This window comes from Phymastichus coffea, unplaced genomic scaffold (genome assembly GCF_024137745.1).
Source record: "Phymastichus coffea isolate CEN01 unplaced genomic scaffold, Cenicafe_Pcof_1.1 PCOF00029, whole genome shotgun sequence".
NCBI lineage: Eukaryota > Metazoa > Arthropoda > Insecta > Hymenoptera > Eulophidae > Phymastichus > Phymastichus coffea.
The window spans coordinates 3,433,109-3,456,266 of NW_026706840.1; the positions used below are offsets into that span (position 1 = coordinate 3,433,109).

General features: G+C 30.6%; 1 long non-coding RNA gene across 1 annotated transcript; it reads right to left on the bottom strand.

The window, feature by feature from the left end:
* Window positions 1–11,116: 11,116 nt before the first annotated feature.
* Window positions 11,117–11,832, bottom strand: LOC131663004 (uncharacterized). Its single transcript, XR_009301817.1, has 3 exons — window positions 11,543–11,832; window positions 11,301–11,460; window positions 11,117–11,230 (listed from the first exon to the last, which is right to left on the bottom strand). It is a non-coding gene; the product is annotated as an uncharacterized LOC131663004 (long non-coding RNA).
* Between the last annotated feature and the right edge of the window lie 11,326 nt (window positions 11,833–23,158).

A 23,158-nucleotide genomic window follows, 5' to 3' on the forward strand; every position in this document is an offset into this window, starting at 1 on the left:
AATGAACACTATGTTAAACCTATTAATAAATGTATTAGTAAACAAACTAGTACAATGAATAGTTTGAAACTTTCTATCGGGAACATAAACGGGCTTATGCAGACACCTCGAACTAAGAGCATTTTTAATCAATGAAAATATAAACATGTTAATAACAGAAACGCACTTCATGAACAAGAACTATCTCAATATAATCAAAATAACTAAATGTATTTATAAGCATCTAGTGTAATAATAAATGATAATAAGGATTCAATAACAATATCAGCTATTTACTGTCTCCCGAACAAAAGAGGACTAGACAGACTTTTTCCAAACTCTAGGAAATCGCTTTATAACAGGAAGCGATTGTAATACGAGGCATCCGTGGTAGCGTTCAAGATTATCAATTCCAACCTTCAGAGGCAGAGTACTCTATAAAATTCTATAACAAAATAACTACACTTCAATATTCACTGGAGAACCAAAATACTGACCAACAGATTTCAAATAAGCTACCAAACTTGATGGATTTTGTAATTGCAAAAAGTATAGATGTAAAATTCATGAAAGTTTTATCATGTTTGGATTTAACATCAGATCATTCGTCAGTACTAATTACACTACACTCACAAGTGGTCAACAGTCAACAGCTACGTGAAGACAGATTAGGAAAAATATGCTCTATCCATCAATGAAAGTCTTACTTATAACGTATCTATTCCTAAAAAATCTCAACATTTTATTTTAAATCAAATAGTTGAAAAAATGAAAGAAAAAAGAATACGAAGAAAAAGACATGACAACCAGATTTTAACGATTAAGGAGATAAAAACTGCATCGCTGAAAGAATTCAAGGCTATACCTCAAAATGATTATCAAAAGTGCTTCAATGATTGGAAAAAGCGCTGGTACAAGTGTGTCATATCTAATGGGGATCACTTTGAAAGGGATAACATAAATATTGACCAATAAATAAATATTTTTTGAGAAAACCATAGTCACCTTACTTTTTGAACACTTCTCGTATTTCGTGCCATAAGAGGTCACAGCCTTAGTTTAGATATGAAATCCAAATTTAAATGTTATGTCAAGATTACACATGTCGATAAATTAAGATCTTAATCTTGTCTATTAAACTGAGAAGAAAGTGTAATAATTATTCTACACTATATATGTATATACACATGTCATGTGTAAGAAGGTCAAAACGGCCCAACATTGGCACAACAACGTTAACCAAGACTGCCAGTACAGGCCGCCAGTGCTGGTCCAACGTCATCCGGGTAACGAAATGATAAGAATGGACTAAGGTTATATTTTCAGTAGTGAGCCATTGCCGACGCATTGACCATGGTTCAGTACTGGTAACGCAATATTTGTTGTCATTATCGGACAAGCACACTATCAAGCTAATAAATAAGAACGCATTTTTTAGCGTCAACGTTTTCTTTATTTATTATTGAATTATTTTACATACTACATACTCATGTAACTATTTATTTAAAATTTAATTACTAACATTTTCAAGATAAGTATGACGAGTAACAAATTAGGTAACAACAATATTTATACAACATTTATGTTAATACTAAGAGGTCAAACTTAACGAACAATAGTATGTGCACTTAACCTAATTAAAGTAAACACATATAGATAAAAAATGTCAATTATCTTATAAAATTTACCTCGACCATCGATCATTACGTTTTTGGGATAAGTCAAGCGCATCAAGTTTTTTTATAAAAATATTGCCATTGTCGCTACAGCTGCTGCTCGACGATGAATAGAGAATATCCCTTTTCAAGGATTTTGATTTTTTGAGATATGAATAACTGTTCAGCATTACGTGGTATAATGAAAGCTACTCGGAAAACACGATACTTATCATATATTTTAGGTTAAAATATTATTATTAATATTCTTTATAAACATGCGCATCATGATTAACGATTAGTATTGGGCCAGCACCGGAAAACAAAAAATATTAAAATCGTTCAAAAATAGATTATTGGTACAGTATGGGCTGCCGGTGCTCGGACCATTCTTATCAATTCAATGTTGGCTCAAAGCCGGTCCAGTGCTTGACAAAACTAGGTTCGGTTGCCAGTATTCCAACAGTATTGGGCCGTTTTTGCAGTCATGGCAATTCTTACACGGGAAGCTGCACAAAACTACTACAGGAGAGCACTGGTAATAGGTTCAAAAATAAGCACTACGACTACGCAGAAATACATGTATACCTATTAATGTTAGTACCCTCTTAAAACAAGTTCAGTGGAAAACTATTAAAAAAGGAAACAATGAATTACGATCCTCCATCACAACACTCGGAATGATTAAACTCCATTCAAAAGATTATTATTAAACTTTATTGAACTATAATTAATATGAATTATTTTTAACTACATTTATTGACATTTAATAATATTTAAAACAACAACATTCATACTAACTGATATCAATAGATTTCAATAATATCTAAAGTGAAACCAGTTAATAAATCCCTGCTTATAATAAAAAAGAAATATTCATCTGATCTTATTTTTCTGTATTTTTCTATTGAAGATTACTCATACCTCATGCGTTGCAAATTGATATTATTGAAGTATTAATTTATTAAAATCATCTATGATTTATTTATTTATTTTCTTACTTACCAGGGATTGAAACCCAGGACCATGAGATTGACAGTCAAAAGCTTATCGATTAAGCTACAAGCATCATTTTTAATTTGCGTAGAAATTTCGTATATTTTCAAGAAAGCGAAAATTTTATTGTATATTTGTTTATTAGTTTTAACTATTATGAAATGATGTATATCCAATCATACTTTATTGAATCACGACCTATAAATTTTAGTAATTTTCAATAATCATAAAGTGTAATTGAATTTAATTATTTTTTTATAAAATTAAATAAATAACAAAAGAAAAAATTGCTAGATAATATTTTATTGAATGGCTTTTAATAAAATTAAATGAATGTCAAATTAAGGAACTACTTAATCACATATAATTGAATTCTATTTTATGATTTTTAATGATTGTTTAATAATGTAATCGAACAACTATAATTTTTTAAATCATTTAATTTTAAAAAGTTTTTATAGCTTTCAGCAAATTATGAATAAAAAAATTATCTAATTATATTTTATTGAGAGCGTACGTTATTTCATATTCCAATAACAATTAGGTAAAAGATTTACTCAATTTAATTTTATTCGATTAATTTTTATAAAAAAAATTGATTCAATCAAATTCAATCTATTAAATCTTCACTTGTTTATAAATGGCATATGTTAGATTCTCCAAATTTCCTTATTGCATTTTTATTCTCCATTTTTATATTATCTACGATTGACGGAAAAAAAATTTTTTTATTCGTCGAGACTAAATTAGGTGTAATGTATCGTACATAAGCATTAATGTAATGGCTTACTTCCTATGCACAAAGGCAAATGCCCTAAATTAAAAAAAAAAAGTTAATTAGTTTATTTGTAACCAAAAATCTCTGAAAATAATCATTTTAATGGGTTAGACGATGAATTTAGAGCTTGATGTTAATAATATGAAAAAACTTTTTAATCCTAATCTTTCATGATTTGATAATTATATGAATGAAATTTTAAAATAGCAGACCTTTTTCTGTTGGGGTAAGGGAAGGAGGGTGTGTATTAAAGTCGAAATATACAAAATTTTCATAAGAAATTGATATCTTTTATTTATGAAACTAATATCGGATGTTTTATGTAATTATCGATGATATATGTAATGAAACAATATTATCATAGCAAATTATATTATTTTATTACAACTATTGTAATGTATAAAATATAATTTAATTAAATACGATGAAATGTTATCTTTATTCATTATTTATTGAAATTAATAAAATATTATTCAATTAATTACCATTAGAAAATTATTTTTCTGACAACCATTAAAATATATAGAATCTGATTTCATTAAACACGACTAATTGTTATCTATACTCATTACTTATTGAAATCCATAAAAATCTATTAAATATGTTTAAATAATGTATTTGTTCATTATTGACTGAAATTCTTCAAAAAATATTCAATTGAATACGAATAGTCAATAATTTTCTGACAAATATATTAGAATTTAAGACATATTATTCATTAAAATACTATTGACTTGATTTTTATTCAAGTCCTTATTAAAAATCATTTATTACTAATAAATATAACGGTCATTTTTATTGTTCATTGTGATTGCTATTAAGTTCCATAGAAAGATTCATTCTTTAATCGTCATTCAAAGATTTATTTTATTGAATATGATTGATTATCATTAAATTCAAATAATTTTGAATAATGCCCAACGGAACTTTTTCAGCAGGGTAACAGGTAAGATCGTCCCCACGCCAGTGGTACAAAATAAATTTGCACCTCATTATGGGCTCTTGGTTGCGGACGCGGGCACGGTTTAACGAATGGAGGCCACACTGCTATAAATGCATATTCGCCATTTTCTGCTCAAGGTTTCCTAACTTCCCCGCTTCTCTCTCTCTCTTCTTTCTCTCATTCTTTCCCTCTCATCCGTGCTGTCTCTCTCTCTCTCTGTCTTTGGCGCAGTGAGGGCTCGTAAATTATTTTATTTTATGCGCCAAGTTAACTTTGTATCTGATTTGCATTGGCCACAAGGGCATGATGAAGATGTGTTGCGGCCAAGAGAATATTTTTAATTGCCTAATAAAAATTTTCAACTGGTTTCGAAACGAATTCGTGGCTAATTGATGTTAGTTTTAACGAGATATATTGAGAAGCTGAATATATACAAGTACAGACTACACACACACATACTTAAACACGTGTGTGTGTGTGCGCACGCTCATGAATAATTTGTTTTTTTTAAGTTTTTATTTTTTGCAAAAGAAGTTTTGTTTTCGTGAAAATTTTTATAACTTTTTTAGAGCATCTTTGTTGAAGTAAACTATTGGCAATCATACAAACGACTGTATATTTCAAAATGTTATTGTAATTAATTAAAATTTTCGGAAGATGTTATTAATTAACGTGAAAATAATTTTAAAAAATTAGTAAATACATCCACAATGACTAATACATGTTATATGCCTTGTCTAATTTGTCTAAGGAGTCCGAATGGTCCATATGCCGTTTCAAAAGGTATTGTTTCCTTTATAATACGAGTATGAGAAATCTTTATTTTTCCTGAATAATGTAGATATTAACTTTCTTTCGCATTTTTGTGGATATCAACACTTAAACCAAATTATTTAGGAAGTCCAGGTATTACTTATCACTTTGTAAACATTACAGGAGAGAATGGGGAAACATCGATCGTTTAGATTTTTAACAAGCCTGCTAATAAAAAAATACTTGAAATAATTTTTGAAATAAGCCTTGGTATTTATCAGTTACCCAGCTATTAAGCTCTGATATTCAATTTTTCTTTAAACATTTCAAATATAACAAGTTTTGATTTTACAAAAAAAAAACTCTAAAACGCGTCATTTTTTAAATATAAGGGTAATATAGACTACTAAAAAATTATTCCAAAAATCGTATACAACGATCGAATTCTTTTATTTATCGTATAAAAAGCTTAAGAATATTAGAATATTAGATATTTCTTATAAAAGTTTAATATATTTCACTATGTATGCTTAAAGGCTTTTTACATACGACGCACGCTGTGGTATTATATTAAAACATCAAAAAATTATATTCAAAATGAAATATCTCAACTTAGAATTGACCGATTTTGATAAAATCGATTTCAATGTAAAGCTAATTACTTATAGAATACAGGAAAACCTACAACGAGTGTCGAAATAGATTTCCTATCCTTCAAAAAATTCGTGGAAATGCAAAATTTTTTGAGACTGTAGATCTTTAGAGTAAAAATTAAAAATAATTGTTTTTAATAAGAAAATATAAGTTTAAAGATAATTTACTGAATAAATAGAAGTTGAAATTCATCGGAAGTTTAAAGATAATATACTGAATAAATAGAAGTTGAAATTTTTATAGAATTTTTAAGTACTTTAAACACCCAGAAGTATAATTAAAAGTTCAATACTGTGATTTCCTTTGTGTGGCTTATTAAATACTTTTCAACTATCGGCCAAACAGAATTTTCATATTTAAATACAATTTTATCACCAAGAATTTGTTATTCCCTGACATTTGATGAATTTCAACTTCTATTTATTCAGTAAATTATCTTTAAACTTATTAAAAACAATTATTTTTAATTTTTACTCTAAAGATCTACAGTCTCAAAAAATTTTGCATTTCCACGAATTTTTTGAAGGATAGGAAATCTATTTCGATACTTGTTGTAGGTTTTCCTGTATTCTATAAGTAATTAGCTTTACACTGAAATCGATTTTATCAAAATCGGTCAATTCTAAGTTAAGATATTTCATTTTGAATATAATTTTTTGATGTGTTAATATACGAGGGTCGTTTGAAAAGTCCGTGCAAAGTCAGCGAGATGGCGCTACTAGTCGTAACAAGGTTATTTCCAGTTATGTGGTATATCTTGGAAGAGCACATACCAAGTTTCAGCCAGATCGGCCAATTACTTTGCTTTTTACATTCGTTTCAATCAAAGAAATCGAGTGGTTGTAAAAAAATGGACGAAAAAGAATTTCGTGTATTGATTAAATATTACTTTTTCAAAGGCAAAACGCCTCAGGAGGTTAAACAGAAGCTTGATAAACATTATGGTGATGGTGCACCTTCGATTAGAATGGTTTATAAGTGGTTTCAAAATTTTCGGAGTGGCCATATGAGCACAAAAGACGCTGAACATTCTGAACGCCCTGTTGAGGTTACCACTTCAGAAATCATTGATAAAATCCATGATATGGTGATGGCTAACAGAAGAGTGAAGGTGCGTGAGATTGCTAGTACTGTAGTCATCTCGAGCGAACGGGTACATAATATTTTGCACCAACATTTGGACATGAAAAAGCTATCCGCTAGATGGGTGCCGCGATTGCTCACGATTGACCAAAAACGAGATCGTGTGAAGTGTTGCAAGAATGGTTGCAGCTGTTCCAGCAAAATCCGCAAGACTTTAAGCGTCATTTCATCACTGTAGATGAAACATGGATACATCACTACACTCCTGAGACCAAAGAATAGTCTACACAATGGGTTACCAAGGGGGAATCTGCTCCGAAAAAGGCGAAGACAATACCTTCAGCCGGGAAGGTTATGGCGACTGTCTTTTGGGATTCGCAAGGAATAATCTTCATCGACTATCTAGAAAAGGGTAAAACCATTACAGGCAAATATTATTCATCGTTATTGGATCGTTTGAAAACTGAGTTACTAGAGAAACGTCCACGATTGGCCCACAAAAAAGTCCTCTTCCACCACGACAATGCGCCAGCTCACGGCTCAGCAGTTGTAGCCGCAAAACTGATGGAGATAGGGTTCCAACTCGTTTCACATCCCTCCAGACTTGGCTCCGTCGGACTACTATTTGTTCCCTAATATGAAAAAATGGCTGGCGGGGAAAAGATTTTATTTAAACGAATGATTGCAGAAACGAATGCCTATTTTACAGACTTGGACAAATCCTATTATTTGGAAGGGATTAACAAACTAGAGCAGCGTTGGATGAAGTGTATAAGCCTGAAAGGAGACTATGTTGAAAAGTAAAAAAGATTTATTAAAAAAAATCAAGCAGTTTTTATTTTTGCACGGACTTTTCAAACGACCCTCGTAATACCACAGTGTGCGACGTCGTCAGATGATGATACCTACATAATCTCTTTCTCATTTTCCAAATTAAAATGATTTTCGATACTGTTAAGTACGAATTTTAATATGTCTTTTTACATAAAAGTTGTACAAAATGATAAAAATTGAAGTAATATTTGGTGCAGTTATAGAATTTCGATTTATAATTACGCCATAATTAAATATAACAAACATATAACATTTACATATATTTGATGTAACGTAAATCTTATCTTACTGCAGCCTAATCTCGTGGCTTGCGTCACTGACCAATAGAGGTGATGATGCGAATTTTTCCAACCACATGTTGCTATCGTTTATTTTAATTCAACGACAAAGCGACGAGTACCCGAGTAGAAATTTTCTCAGTATGAAATCAGAACCTGGTTAGAATACTGAACATATTATTCAATCACTAATTAAGATACTGACCACTTCCAGGTAAGGCGCGCAACGTTTTTCTGATCAGGCCTTAATCAAGTACTTGAATTAAGGAGGTGCCTAGCACAGGTATAACTGATAAGTAGGACAATACACAAGCGCAAAATATTAATATGAAATGACATTTTATAGAGTATTGACCCATAATATTATTAGAAAAACTACGTGAATGTTTTTTTTATAAATATAAACAACAACTTTTCTTTAAAACAAGAAAAATATATACATAGCACATGATTGAGGCCCCGTAGTGCACTTAATATCAGTGTCTTACATCGAGATTATAAGTGCGAAATTAAATAAGTGAAATATTTTTATTATGAGGAAAATGTAATAGACGCTGGTATTATTTAGTTTCAAATTGATCTAAAATGAATAATATATGTACACAATTAATAAAATGTCTTGAAATTTGTATTATTTTAATTTTCGAAAATTGTTTTGAGCTTGATGTATTGGCTTACTGCTGTCAGCTGGATGTAGCTGGCTTCATAAACATCTATACAATTGAGCGTGATTGAGAATAAAGCGTCAATTTTTGCATAAATAAGTTAAATTGTAATTGTTGTGAGATCAAGATAAACGTTCAAAAAAATATAGTTAGCTGTCAAAAAAGCAACGAAGAAAGTGTACGACAACAGAAAGTTTTTAGCGAGTGCTGTAAAACAGCTAAATGAAAATCGTAAAAACAACAATCATATGATAAATAATTTCAATAGCATATTATCGTTGTTAGATATATGGTATATAAAGAATTTAACACTGGTTTTGTATCACTATTTACAATCAAATATCATCAGTGTTTATTATTGAATAAATTAGCTACCGATGAGAAACATCCTACATCTAATGGAGAATTTCATTTCAATGTAAACGCAAGACTTGTAATGGGATAGTATCATTTCACAAATGCAAGAAAATATAAATATATTCATAAATCGTAAAAATGAAGAACTCTGAGCTATATGTTCTAATGTTGGAATAATTAAAAGCTGTATATGCATTATTTATATTTCTGCTATACGTAGTGGTAGATTATACTTGTTAGAATTTATTCAAAGCTACAACTGAACAATAGCGTTGAAGATTATTTTAATTAATTATATTTACACTCTGTAGAGAGTTCTTAATTTTATAATGGAGTCTAGTCTAATAATTTTTTGCGTATATATTCATTCAGTTGTAATTACACTCTATAAAGAGTTTTAACTTTTTTCTTTCAATGATTTGTCTTTCAATTATGTTTAACATATAGATTATTAAAATTAGTTCTATTAGATTAAGAGATTTGCTTTTATAATGAAATCTGATAATATTTTTAAATTAATTGGAAAACATACTGTTAAAAATAATATGAATAAAATGATTTTTTTTATAAAATTGATTTACTACAATATCTAAGTGAATATTGAATGACGAATGAACGATAAAATTTTGAATAGTAAATAAGTGTTCATGAAATAATGTATATATTTAAAAAACTTGTATGAAAATTAATTTTACAAGGATGAATGAATGAATTGATTTTTATTATTTTCTTTTTCTTGTCTTGGCATACCTGAAAATTTACGAAACAATTTTTTGAATTCTGATAGAGCGACAATCGACGAATTAGATAAAAAGACAAACGAATATAAGCAGTAGTCGAGTGTTGCACCGTTGACACGATTTTTAATATGGCGTTAGTTATGTTTGTCGCGACATTAGTTTCGTGTTACTGCCAAGATTGTTAATAGTAAGTACTGAACTGTTTTGCAAATAAAACTAAGATATATTAATCCGTATGTGCGTGAAGTTTCATCAAAAATTGTTTGTTGCTTTTTCGTTAAGTCATTGGGAAGGTGAAAAAAATCATTTTTCAGAGAGGCCCATAAGAATACATAACATTGGTCAAAGTTTAAACGAAACCTGTTCGTCATTATTTTACTAGGAAACCTCCTTAAATCCTAATTCAGTCCGTAAGTACTACGCCGTAAGCAATACCTGACCAGATTGCTGTGAGCAATGCTGTGGGCAAACATAAATTTTTTATATGTTGTAATTATTATCTGTGTTAATTTTTTATACATTAAGATATTACTTTGATGAGGAAACCGCTTTGCTTGCGATTTCCCCTTCGTCCGTTACCTTTCCTTGCTTGTGCGTGCCGCCGTCAGACCGAAGGTATGTGTATACGTATTTGTGAACGCACCGCTCATTTCCGATCTGTTTATTTTGAGATGCAGATTAGTAAAGTCAGGAAGCCAGGAGCGGTGTGGATTTTGGCGGGCCGTGAAGGCGAAGATGCGCGTAGGGAGAGAAAAAGAGAGAGGAATGAAAAGAGAAGAAGCGTAGTTTAACACGGAAGCGAGTGAGCGCACACGAGAAGTAGCCAGAGCGATTTGTTTACGAGCATCTGGCCGTGTGCTCTGTAGCCCCTAGAATGTGCATGTTTCATGGGTACCGTTGATGTGAGTTTCTGTTTGCCATTAGTACATTAGTGCCACGATTCTACAATTTACGGTACTCGAAGTCGGATGTAGAGGGTTCACCTTTGCGCAGGCGTGCATTTGCATCCCTTTTTGAGCACACCACCTCTACCATTCGCCGTTGGTAACGCTGTATCGTCAGATATTTCTGTTGTTTGTTTCTACTAGAAATCACTAACATAATTGATTTTCTGTCCATTTTCTTTCCGTTTCAGGCTCTCTCACCCGCACGAAACTCGTTACTCACACACTCGGCAAGTTATTTACGTAATAGCACGAGCATTCATATCTCCCTTCCCCGAGTAAATAACCTTTTTAAGTAGAGTCGCGTACTAGATCTAAATTTGAAAATTCCGACTCTTCCTTTACAAATTTATAATAACTAGATTTAGTAAAAATAATACGTAGTTATTAAAAAATATTTTTTATTAATTATTTTTATATATTCATAATTTTTTACATTAAATATTTTTTTATCATCTTTCGCTTTTGTATGACCACCTCAATGTCTTGCACTATTGATAACGTAATATAGCACTGTCAAATCGCATTGGACTAGCCACTTGAAGGTCTGGGTAATATTTAATAAAACAATCTGAAATAAAAAAATATCAAGATTAACTTAGATTTAATCACACATGATATCAATATGAAAAATATATTACCTTTCACGATTCTACCAAAAACACTTAAAAAATACAATATTGTTTGACATTAGTTTTACGGTAATCAATTGCATCGCTCTGGACTTTGATAGAAATTCTTTGATCGTTAACCTTAATATTTTATCCAATTCTTGCACCGTAATATTCACAGATATTTCTCCTAAAACAAAAACAATTATTTAAAAAATGAAATTTTAGAAGCAGATTGAATTTTAGAAAAGTTTAACAACTACAAATCTTACAAAATAGCTTTTTAATTCACTCCCTTCTTCAGCTAATTTATCATTCAAACTATTGAAATTAGTGGTATCTTTTAATGATAAGTCGAGGGTATGTATTGATTTTTATTTTCTAAGACCAGTAATGTCAACATTACTTTTTAGTGCTCTCTTGTCCATTATAAAAGTTTTAATTTCATTTATGTCAGTACTTAAATATAATATTGGTAGTGTTAATCTTTTTAGAGTTCTCTTCCTTTAACCTTATTTTATAAAATCTTTGGATAAACCGTTCAATTCTTTCAATAATTAGTTCAAAACTAAAAATAAAGATGGATATATAAGTGATTTATAAATAAACATAAAAGTTAATTTGTATCATACTTGGCGATTATTCATCATTTTTTGTGTTAGTGGTTTCAGATATAGCAGACATTTTTTGTATCCCAGTGACTTACTTCACAATTGGCAGTTTGACTTGCAACATCATTGGCATTTGAGTTATCTGTTACTAGTACAAATAGTATAATTGATTAAATTATTATACATTTCAGAATAAAATTTATATTATAATTTTACAAGATAGTGTAATTTACCATACACGTTTTCTATATCTTGCAATAATTTATTATTTTTAATTGTTTCTGAAACTATAAAAGCTATTATATAGAAATTTGATATATTTTATGTAATAGAGTTTTTATGCTGATTGATTATACTCACATTAATTTGTAACATTGTCTATCTTACTTATTGGTAATGGTCTTCTTATTTGTTAGAAGTTAATTACACAGACTTGTAAAATAAGGGGTCGTGATTGTTGTTGGCCAACTGAGGGTCATTTTCGAAGTAATTTTTTGCGTAAAATTCGAACCCGGAGTCAGAATTTGTTTAACATGTTAGATTTTTTTAGGTATTCTAACCTAAAGGGGCTATAAAGGCAGTTTTTGGTATATTTTGAGGTCCCGTATCATCGCTGAAAATTTTTTTTTTCACAAAAACGGAGAAAACCATCTAAAAGGTCTATTAGCCTTTAAGGTCCATATTTAAGATTTAAATTATCTTTGTTTTTATCGAGATATCGTTGATTAAAATCAAGTATTTTAGCAGTTTCGAAACAGGAAATTTCTTGGATAAGCACATATGGTATATGTAAAGCTATAACACTACCCTTATACTCTAATTTATTAAACCCTGGAGCCCTACAACCTGCAAAGCTTTAATCCTAGATCCTTATACCCTTATTTTTTCAACCCTTTAGCCCTGTAACCTGCGACACTATAACCCTAAACCCTTATAACTTAATTTCCTCAACCATTAAGCCCTGTAATCTACAACCCTTATTGATAGCCTTACATATGCCATATGTACATATCCGGGAAATTAGCAAGTTCGAAACTACTAAAATACTTGATTTCAATCAACAATCTCGCGATGAAAAAAAAAGATATCTTAAATTTTAAAAATAGATTTTAAAGAGTAAGAGTAGACCTTTTATATGGTTCTCCCTGTTTTCAGAAACAACATTTTTCAGCGATGTTACGGGACCTTAAATATACCAAAAAACCGCCTTTTTGGTTCTTTAGGTTAGAATATCTAAAAAATGTTATATGATGAACAAATTCTAACTCTGAATTCGAATTCTACATAAAAAGTTACTTAAGAAATGACCTTCAGTTGGCCATCAACAAAACCATGCAGACTTGTGTTAATTTGATTTAGTAAGGCTGCGTTTTTAATCTTATTAAAAACAATTGTTTTATCAATAGCTTTTCGCTTTAAAACTTTCTATTACTATTGTTTCTTATCTCATATTCTAGCCATTTGTTTAATTGTTCATCAGTCTCTATCAAAAAGTCTGTAAATACAAATAGTAACTCTATGATTATTTTGTAAACAAGAAAAATATAATGTAAAAAAGCAGAATTGCTCATAAACATATGGAAATATTGTACAATAATACCATTTCCCATCTTCTGGAGTTAGTGATTTAAGATCAACTAATTGTTTTAGAACTGATTCATCTTCATCCTTATCAGATAGCTCTAACATTTTACTAAATGCTAATTTGCACCATCTTCCATATAAATCTAATGACTTGGAAAAGTTGCCAATCGTAGTACTACCATGGCTCCAATACTTTATTTCAATCATACATTATTAAACATCTTCTTCCATCTACAATCATTAAAAATTACCTTTTAATTTATAAGTTTAATTTTGCTATCTACCATAACAAATTAATTTTGAGGTTATTTTTTTTGTAACATGAATAAATAGTAACTTTCTAAATATTTCTTTAGAATTCATTGTTACAATTATTAAATTAATTATCAATATTACATTTATTATATTGTTTCTTTGTTGTCACGTTTAGTAGATTAACTATAAAACATTTTAATTATAATCTTTTTCATTCTCCATTATATCTTAATAAGTATAGAAAATTTCGATGATGAAGAGTAATCCCTTATTCATTAAAACCAAAAAACATCTAAATCGACGTTTCGCTGACTATATTTATCAGCCTCCCCAGGACTTCTCTTTTTATTAAATAAATATTACAAATATTAAACTTGCATCAATAAAAACATATAATAAGTTAATATGAGATAAGCACTTATTCAAATTATAGTTAAGTAATGTACAATAAATTACTGTATAAAAATTATTCGTAATACAGACGAAATTGTTTGAAAGTTGTGAAATAAATCAAGAGAATTAAAATTTGTAGATCTCTCCCACATAATCATTTAACCCTTAATTTGCACACCTCATTTTGGCCACGTAACTGCTCGGTGGAGTAAATCTACCCCAGCCCGAAAAACATCGAATAAATCAGAGAATTTTAAATATTTTGCTATAAAAATTTTTTCTAGTATATTTCAAACTTTTTACTACAAAAAAAAATATTCAGGTTAACAATTTTTAATGTTACACATACTGAAAAAAATTGTTGAAAAAAAAAAAAAATAAATTTTATTTATTGTTAAAATTTTTCTGGGGTAAATCTACCCCACATAGTAGTTAAGGGTTAAGGAAGCAACAGTTATTACACTTATTACGTTATACACTGTTAACTGAACCATGTTTATGCAATGATTGAGATGTGTGTAAGAAGAAATGTGAAAACATCATACGACCAATTAAAATTAACTGTTAATACCAATAACACCCAGAGATCCCCTAGATATTTAAATATTACAATACAAATATTTCTTTGAGTAGTTTAAGTTATTAAAATAAAATGTGTCATCATAGATGTTTTTAATAAAATTATTGAAACTCTTGTAATGACAATATAAAAATTTTGTTTGACATTTTTCGCATTACTGTGTATCATCTCCAAATTATGTCTTTTCTGCATATTATTTTCTCTGTATAAAATAAATATATCTTTAAAATTAAAAGAATTTCCCGGGTTATTATAAAAATGCTCTGGAACTGGAAGTAATCTATGTTGACTATTGATTAATTTTACACTATCCATTATAGATTTTTTATGTTCATTGATTCTAGTTTTTAATGATCATTTTGTTTCGCCTATGTAACAACTATTACAATTATTGCAATGCAACTTATATATAATGTCTGTTTCATCTTCTATTTTTGTTTTACCTTTGCCAAATCTTATGAGATTATCAAATTTTTTTTTATGAGAGGAATTACACGAATATTGTATTTTTTACAAATATTAGCTATAAATTAGTAGTATGGTTCATTGACTCTGTTTTTCAATGTAATTATTATGGTATTTTTGTTAAATTTCTGATTTCGAATGCGTACATCAATATATGCATTTATAAATTCTTCAGGATGATCATTATAGAGTAAAATTTTAATATTATAACTATTTTAACATTATTATTATGAAAGGATTCATGTAACGATTCATAAAATCGCTCTATCAATCAAATTAGAAACTATGTTAATTTTTTGTTTTTTTGCTATGGTTAGAAATAAAATTCAATAATCGACTTGAACAAGTCGGCTTGTGACGCCAGTTACTTATTAAACTATGATTGTTTTTCTTATAATTAATAAGTCCAAAAAGCTTATACTATTGTCTACTTCTGTTACAAAGGTGAATTTTAAGTCTTTATTATAATTATTATTGTTGTCTATAACTTAACTATAATTTATGTAAGTGTTTATCTTGTATTAACTTATTGTATGTTTTTCGCGACGCAAGTTTAATACTTGTAATATTTATTTAATAAATAAAGACCCTGAGAAGGATGACACGCATAGTCGACGAAATATTATTTTTATGAAGGATTTAATTGTTTCTGTTTTCATTGAGTAAGGGATTACTCTCTATCATCGAAATTTTCTAATACTCAATATTAAACGTTATCATTACATGTCAGCTATTTAGTCATGCGCGGTTTTAAATTAAAATTAAAAATTGGTTACTTTATTTATTATATATTATTATTTTAACTATTACTAATAATCACAATTTGATTACTCGATTGTCGTATGTAAAAGATGTATAGCATAAGTAATACCTTTTTCTCTTTCTCCTTCAACGTCTTCTCGCAAAACTTCTACCAGTTAAGCATTGGTAAATTTTTGTACTACATTGATAAACATTCATTAGCAAGCATTTGATAGGTATTTCTTAGTTCTGTACCACTTATGAGAATTGTACTTAATTTTTTGTAAATTCTAAATATTTCGATAATTCTTTATTTTCAAGAAAATATTGTCGGATTATGTCAAACTGAACTTGAAATGTTTGTATTTAATTTATGTAATAAAATTTTCCTCTTATATTGTTCATTTTCATACTTGAAACAGAAAATATTTTGGATATATAACCTTTTGTTTTATTGATTTTTCTTCAGCTTATTTTTGACACAATGGTTGTAATGGTTTATAACCCTACGAAGCTCAGTTTTATTCGTTCCTAACTCATCTTCAAATGGAAAAGTTGATATTTTTGTGATAACATATTTCAAGAATTCTATATCATCCGTCGAATACCGTAGAAAATAAATATTCAGTTCGAAATTGTGTAATACAATTGCTTTTTAATTTTACTACCATAATTAGTTTACTTAATCAATAAATATAATTGATGAAAAGCTGATTAGTAGTCAATATGGCGTAATATGACCTAGCAGGTACGACATTGGTGGAGTACACCGCACAGTTTGAAAATATATTTTTGGGACTAGAAATTCAAATTAAATCGTAATAATTTCGTGGAATAATATTAGGGATCCGAGGGAGATTTTTTGTGCAGTATCACTGTTACGTCACTATTCTTTCATTTCCCCGAGTGGAAACGTTGCAAAACGGCCTTACAGTAAATTTATTGTCATCTTAAATTGCCCGCGTAATTTTAAATCAAAAGGACTAATGGATTATTGTAAAATTAAACAAAGGACTATTATATAATTGAATATAACATAATTTTTTGGTCGTTCTGATTACTCAGGGCAAGTATCTTTTTTACTAAAAAAAGCATTAAAAAAATGCTAAATTGATAAAAACTAATTTTGAACTGAAGAAAAAATATCAAAATAAATAAGTAGTTTTCACATATATTATTACATATTGAATCATAGCTAAAAAATTTGGTCATAAATGTGTGAAAAATTTCAAATATTTAATAAAAATATATTCGAATTTCAATTTATCATATTTGACATAGTTTTTTATGGAAAGCTGACTTAGTTGGTGATGATTTTAAACTGATTTTAACAATAAGTATGTTATTCTTAGCACTCTCCATTTTGTTCAGCAAAAAATTTTTTAATCCAATTTTAGAGCCAACCCGTTGTAAAAAAATAATCAAACAATCATCTCAGGTGGTTACACACGTGTGTTTCGTTGGTAAATATCCAACCTCATCAGATCTTTATTAAAAAACAAAACGAGAAAATAGTTACAGATATAAACCAAAACAAATAAAAATCACGCTAATAAAACATTTACCTCAATTCGCAAGTCACAATCAAATCAAATATCACAATAAAGTCAAAAATACATTGTTAAACTCATCTTATAACTTAACATTCGTTCAAATACTCAAAATTCAAATCAGACAACGACTATGAAATAATGCAAATCAAACAGTGTCTGCTACCTTTTATACCAAAACAAATCACAGGTAGACACACAATCAAATGTATCCCCTCTCCTATGCCAAGAAAACCGGTACATTAAGCATCATTATACATCTGATAGATCATATGATAGAAAACTGAATATTGATTAATGATAGTATACGGGAAAAGATATTTAATTGCATTGTTTTCTTTTCCGTTTTCTCGTGTAATAAGCCCGGGATTGGCATGGTGTTACTGCTACGAAAAAGCCTGACGTTATCTGCAAGACCAATATAATATAGAATTGAGAAATTGGTGAAATAAGTTGTTCGTTCGTGAACTAAGAAACAGAAAAAAAGAAAGATAAAATATTCTTAAAACAAACTTCCTTTTATTGATATAAGTTATTTCTGATTCTTTCACAATAATGCTTAATGCAAATTTCAAAGAATATAAAAAATTGAGGAAGTCATCTCCAAAAAATTGTATTTTAAAAAATTAAAATTATTTTGAACAAGAATCGAAATACAAATGTAAAGAAGTTCCTTCAGAGAATAAAAAGTGACGTGTTATTAAGTAGATGTTATTACAGTCGAGGTCCAGAATAACTATATCACCATCAATGATCCAATAATGTCAACAAACTTACGAATTACTCAAAGATACGCGAAGATTATTTTCTAATTGGTTGTGAAAGAGCGATCAGTTTCAAGACGTGTGAGATGGATACATATAAATTCAGTTCTTTTCTTAAATGATGATTCAATGTGTTCCATTTTAAGGATTAGTAATGTCTGTAATTAATACGAGGGGGGTCAATAAGTCTTTACAAAATCCCGGAGATGGCGCTCGTCACGGTTAAATTATGGTGTTTTTGGCAAGCAATACTACTAACTAGATATCGTACAAAGTTTCAGCTCGATTCATTAAGTCGTTTTTTTGTGAACGTTGGTTGAACAAAAAGTTATTGGTTTATTTGAAAAATGGAAAAAACAGAGTTTCGAGCGGTGATGAAACATTTTCATTTGAAAGGCCTTACACCAAAAGAAATCACAGTTGAGTTGAATGCCATTCATGACAAGTCTGCCCCTGTGTTTAAGACTGTTTGTAACTGGGTAAATGAATTTAAACGAGGCCGTACAACAACAAAAGATGAACCTCGTTCAGGACTCCCTGTAGAAGTGAGTACGCCCGAAATGGTCAACAAAATCCACGATATGGTGTTGAGTGATAGCAGATTAAAATTGCGAGAATTAGTTGAGGCCACAGGGTACAAACATTTCAATTTTGCATGAAAAATTGGGGATGAAAAAAATATCAGCAAGATGGGTGCCGCGTTTGCTCACTGTTGAAAACAAACGAACCCGCGTGGTCACCTCTGAGGCTCTTTTGGCGTGCATACATCGTAATCCGGAAAACTTGTGGCATCGACTCGTAACTGTAGACGAAACATGGGTACACTACTACACTCCTGAAACCAAAGAACAGTCCAAACAATGGATTACCGCAGGAGAACCAGCCCCAAAGAAGGCAAAGACAGTAAAGTCAGCTGGCAAGATTATGGCCACGGTTTTCTGGGATGCGTATGGAATCATCTACATTGACTACTTGGAAAAGGGCCAGACGATCACTGGACAATATTATGCGTCATTATTAGGTTAGATGAAAGAAAAAATCAGAGAAAAACGTCCTCACTTGAACAAAAAAAAATGCCTCTTTCTTCAAGACAATGCTCGAGTTCACACGTGTGCAGTTTCGATGGCAAAAATTAACGATTTAAAGTTCGAATTAATTGACCATCCACCATATTCACCTGATTTGGCTTCCAGTGACTTTTTCTTATTTCCTAACCTCAAAAAATGGCTTGCCGGACAACCATTAACGTCGAATGAAGAAATCATCGCCAAAACAAATGCCTGTTTTAAGGGTTTTCAGAAATCATATTTTTCTGATGGCTTAAAAAAACTGGAAGACCGTTTAATAAAATGTATCGACCTTCAAGGAGATTATGATGAAAAATAAAAAAAAATTACATACGCAAAACTTTTTTTTCCTTCTTTTTGTAAAGATTTATTGACCCCCCCCCCCCCCCCCCGTATGTAGGTCGTATGCATTGCGTTACTCCGTTCCTGAAAACTATAAAGACGACGAAACACTTTCAGGGAAACCCTAATTAGCCAATGTATGGTATATAGAGCGGGTGCGGCCAGGTTTCATAGCTATTTCATGCCTACTTGCATGCATGCCATGACCGTTACACTTGATACCGTTACGCATTTATCTATTTTCTATACATTCAGTGATGTAGTTACAATACTACTAAAAATAAAAATCAATACATTCAAAAATAATTAAAATACGTACATCTTCAAGTGCTATTCTATTCCGTCTACACGTTAAAATTAATTCGTATTACTGGTTTAAACTATTCAAGAGATAAAATAAGATATTACTGAGTTTATTATTTACTAAGTTCCTGACTCAGGACCTTATGTCGTATCCCAAGAAAAGAATTTTAAGGAGAAATCACGACGGTACTCTTATAATCTGCATACAATTCGTATTGTATTTGAGCCTAAACTATCAAACTTCTTGTAAAACCTTCACCATTAATGTTACTAATATTTAAGATGTGACGACTGATTCCGGAACTGATAAAATTCAAAATTATGAGTAATTTATATTGTTATTATTATTTTAAGAACTACATTCATTAGAATGTTGCAGATGTATTAGATGTCTGTACATATTAGCCTTGATTTCCTACAACCATTAGCAAGTAGATTTACCTCTTTTGCCTTTTCTAGAATAGTGAGAAAAATTTTATATGCATTATGACTGGATCTTCAGTTTAGGCGGAATTCGAGCCAGCTATATTTTATATATTACGTGATTATATATCAAAAGATATATGATTTTATAAAATTTTATATATTATCTGACCGTTACCTCTCTGTAGTTGCGCGCACTGTTGACAAACTAGATGCATGTATGTGTGCTTGTGCACGCCACTCAAGCTCAGTCTATCTGTTTGAGATGTTGATTGGTAGAACCGGGAGAGAAGAACTTCACAGGTTCGGTGGGCCGTAAAGGTGAAAATACGCATGGAAAAAGAGAACGAAAAGAAAAGACAGAGAGAGAGATATATATGAAGGCTTACCTAAGCCTTTAGAACGACACAAGAAAACGCGTTGCGCGCTTAATCGTATATGTCCGCGACGGGGGATAGTGCGGTGTGCGTACCATTCTGCTTATCTGTCTCTCTCTATCTCTCCTTTGATACGCGCGCATATATTTTGGGTGTCACCAGCTCTTATTTCTGAGTACCGACCATATATATTAGTGCTAGGGTCGTGCAATAACAGTACCTATGGTCACAACGGAAAGTGTGAACGTGTATTCGATTCGATCTATGATGAATATTTTCTGTACACCCGAGGTTGCAACTCAACCACGTCTTGGGTCGCAACGCTCTTTATGTATGAGGGTCATTCTATAAATTCTTAATTAATCCACGAGATGGCTCACAAGACGTCACAACTTATAATGCATCAGCAAGTCTGACGTGATCTAAAGTGCTACCAAAATTTCAGCCAGATCCATCAAGTAGTTCCGTTTTTATTGTCGATCAAAGTGAACAACTTTTGTTTATTGTTAACAATGGAAAGAAGTAAGTCCCGAGTGCTGATAAAATATTTTTATTTAAAATATTTAACACTGAAAGAAATTAAAGTTGAATTATATGAAGCTCATGGTAAATCTGGCTCTGTATTTGCAACTGTTTACAATTGGTCAGAATCCTGAGGAGCTTCTGCATCCATACACAACTGTTAATGAAACATGGAGGTGAACGGGTTCCGATGAAGGTAAAGATAGTGAAATCAGACAGCAAAGTGATGGCCACGGTCTTTTGGGATGCACGTGGCATCATCTATATCGATTACGTGAGAAGGAGAGACGATAACAGGAGAGTATTATGCAACGTTGTTGCATCAGTTGAACTAAAAAATCAAGAAAAAACCTCCTCATTTGAAAAAGAAAAAGGTGCTCTTTCATCAAAACAATACACGAGTGCATACCTGCGCAATGTCAATAACCACAATTATGGAATTAAAGTTCAAATTGTTATAACATTCACCGTAGTTACCAGATTTGGCCCCTAATGTTGATCAATAAAAAAGATCTACCTAAAAAAAATTTTTTTTTCTGTCTTTTCCTAAGGACTTATTGGACAATCTTCGTATATGACAGTCGGTCAAAATAACTTTTTTTGTAATTGATGGATATGACTTATTTCGCATCTTTCCTGCTTTTAAACTTTCTCTTGCTTACGCGCGTCGCAATTAATCTAAACCAGCTACTGATTAATCTGTCGGTAGTGCAGATTAATCAGTAGCTGGTACATTCACGTCTGCCTTCCCTGCGCGAATAGTTTGTAAACAGTCTTAGACTGCATTTTAACTTGGAATAGAAGGCTCTTCTTTTACAATTATATATACACTCCGCAACAAAATTATCGCAACAACATTTTTCATTGAAAAATTGCCATTTTTCAAATGCTTGTAACTCGGTCAATTTTCATCGTATTAAGGTAATTTTTTTTTGTTTTGTAGGGAATTTCGTGTACTTTTAGAAAAAAATAATTTCCAATAGCTGCGAGATAATACCTCATTGCTATATCTTAATCAGGCCTACCAACATTTGTCTTGAAAAATGTAATAGTTTGCACGTTTACCTGAATTGGCAAAAATTTTTTCTAAAAAAACCATAAATACCATCTTAAAGTACACTTTTCAGAGTATTTAAGAAAAATTCCATCTACGATTTTTTTTGACCGAATTACGCCATTTTAAAGATATTCCTATGTTTTAGCCAAATACCGCCAACATCAGCATTACCCGATACGTACCCCTGAAAAATTATCAGATCACATTTAACAAATTCATGACCCGGTAGCTATCCTAAACCTTCATAAGCTAAGAAACCACATTGATGTTCGTTTTTTTTTTTTTAAATTAATCCATGACAAGTGTAACTTTATTTAAAATCACACCACTACATTTTCGTTACATTTAACATTGCACCTCCACACTTTTGGTCAAATTATCAACCCTAAATGACAAATCAATTAAAAAAATAAATTAAATATTCAAGGGGGCATACTAGTCAAGAGTTAAGGCGAAAGATCATTCAACATTCATTTTATTATACAGAGAACATAGCAATTAAAATTTACAGTAATATATTCTTAATTAAAATGCCTCGGCTTACAAAAATTCAATCTGCTCAAATTATTTCCCTACTAGAAGTAGGACTAAGTCAAAGCAATATATCCAGAAGAACGGGGATTCATCGCTCAACGGTGTCACGCGTTTTTAGTCGGTATGAAGAAACAGGTTCTAATCGCCGGAGGCCTGGTCAAGGTCGACATAGAATCACTACGAATCGAGAGGATCACAACATTTTTAATAAAACCCTGCGCAATCCAAGGCAGGTTGCGCGACAAATTGGGAATAATGCTTTACCAGGCAAACGAATTAGCGCTCAAACTATAAGGAGACGCCTTCACAAAAGGGGTTTG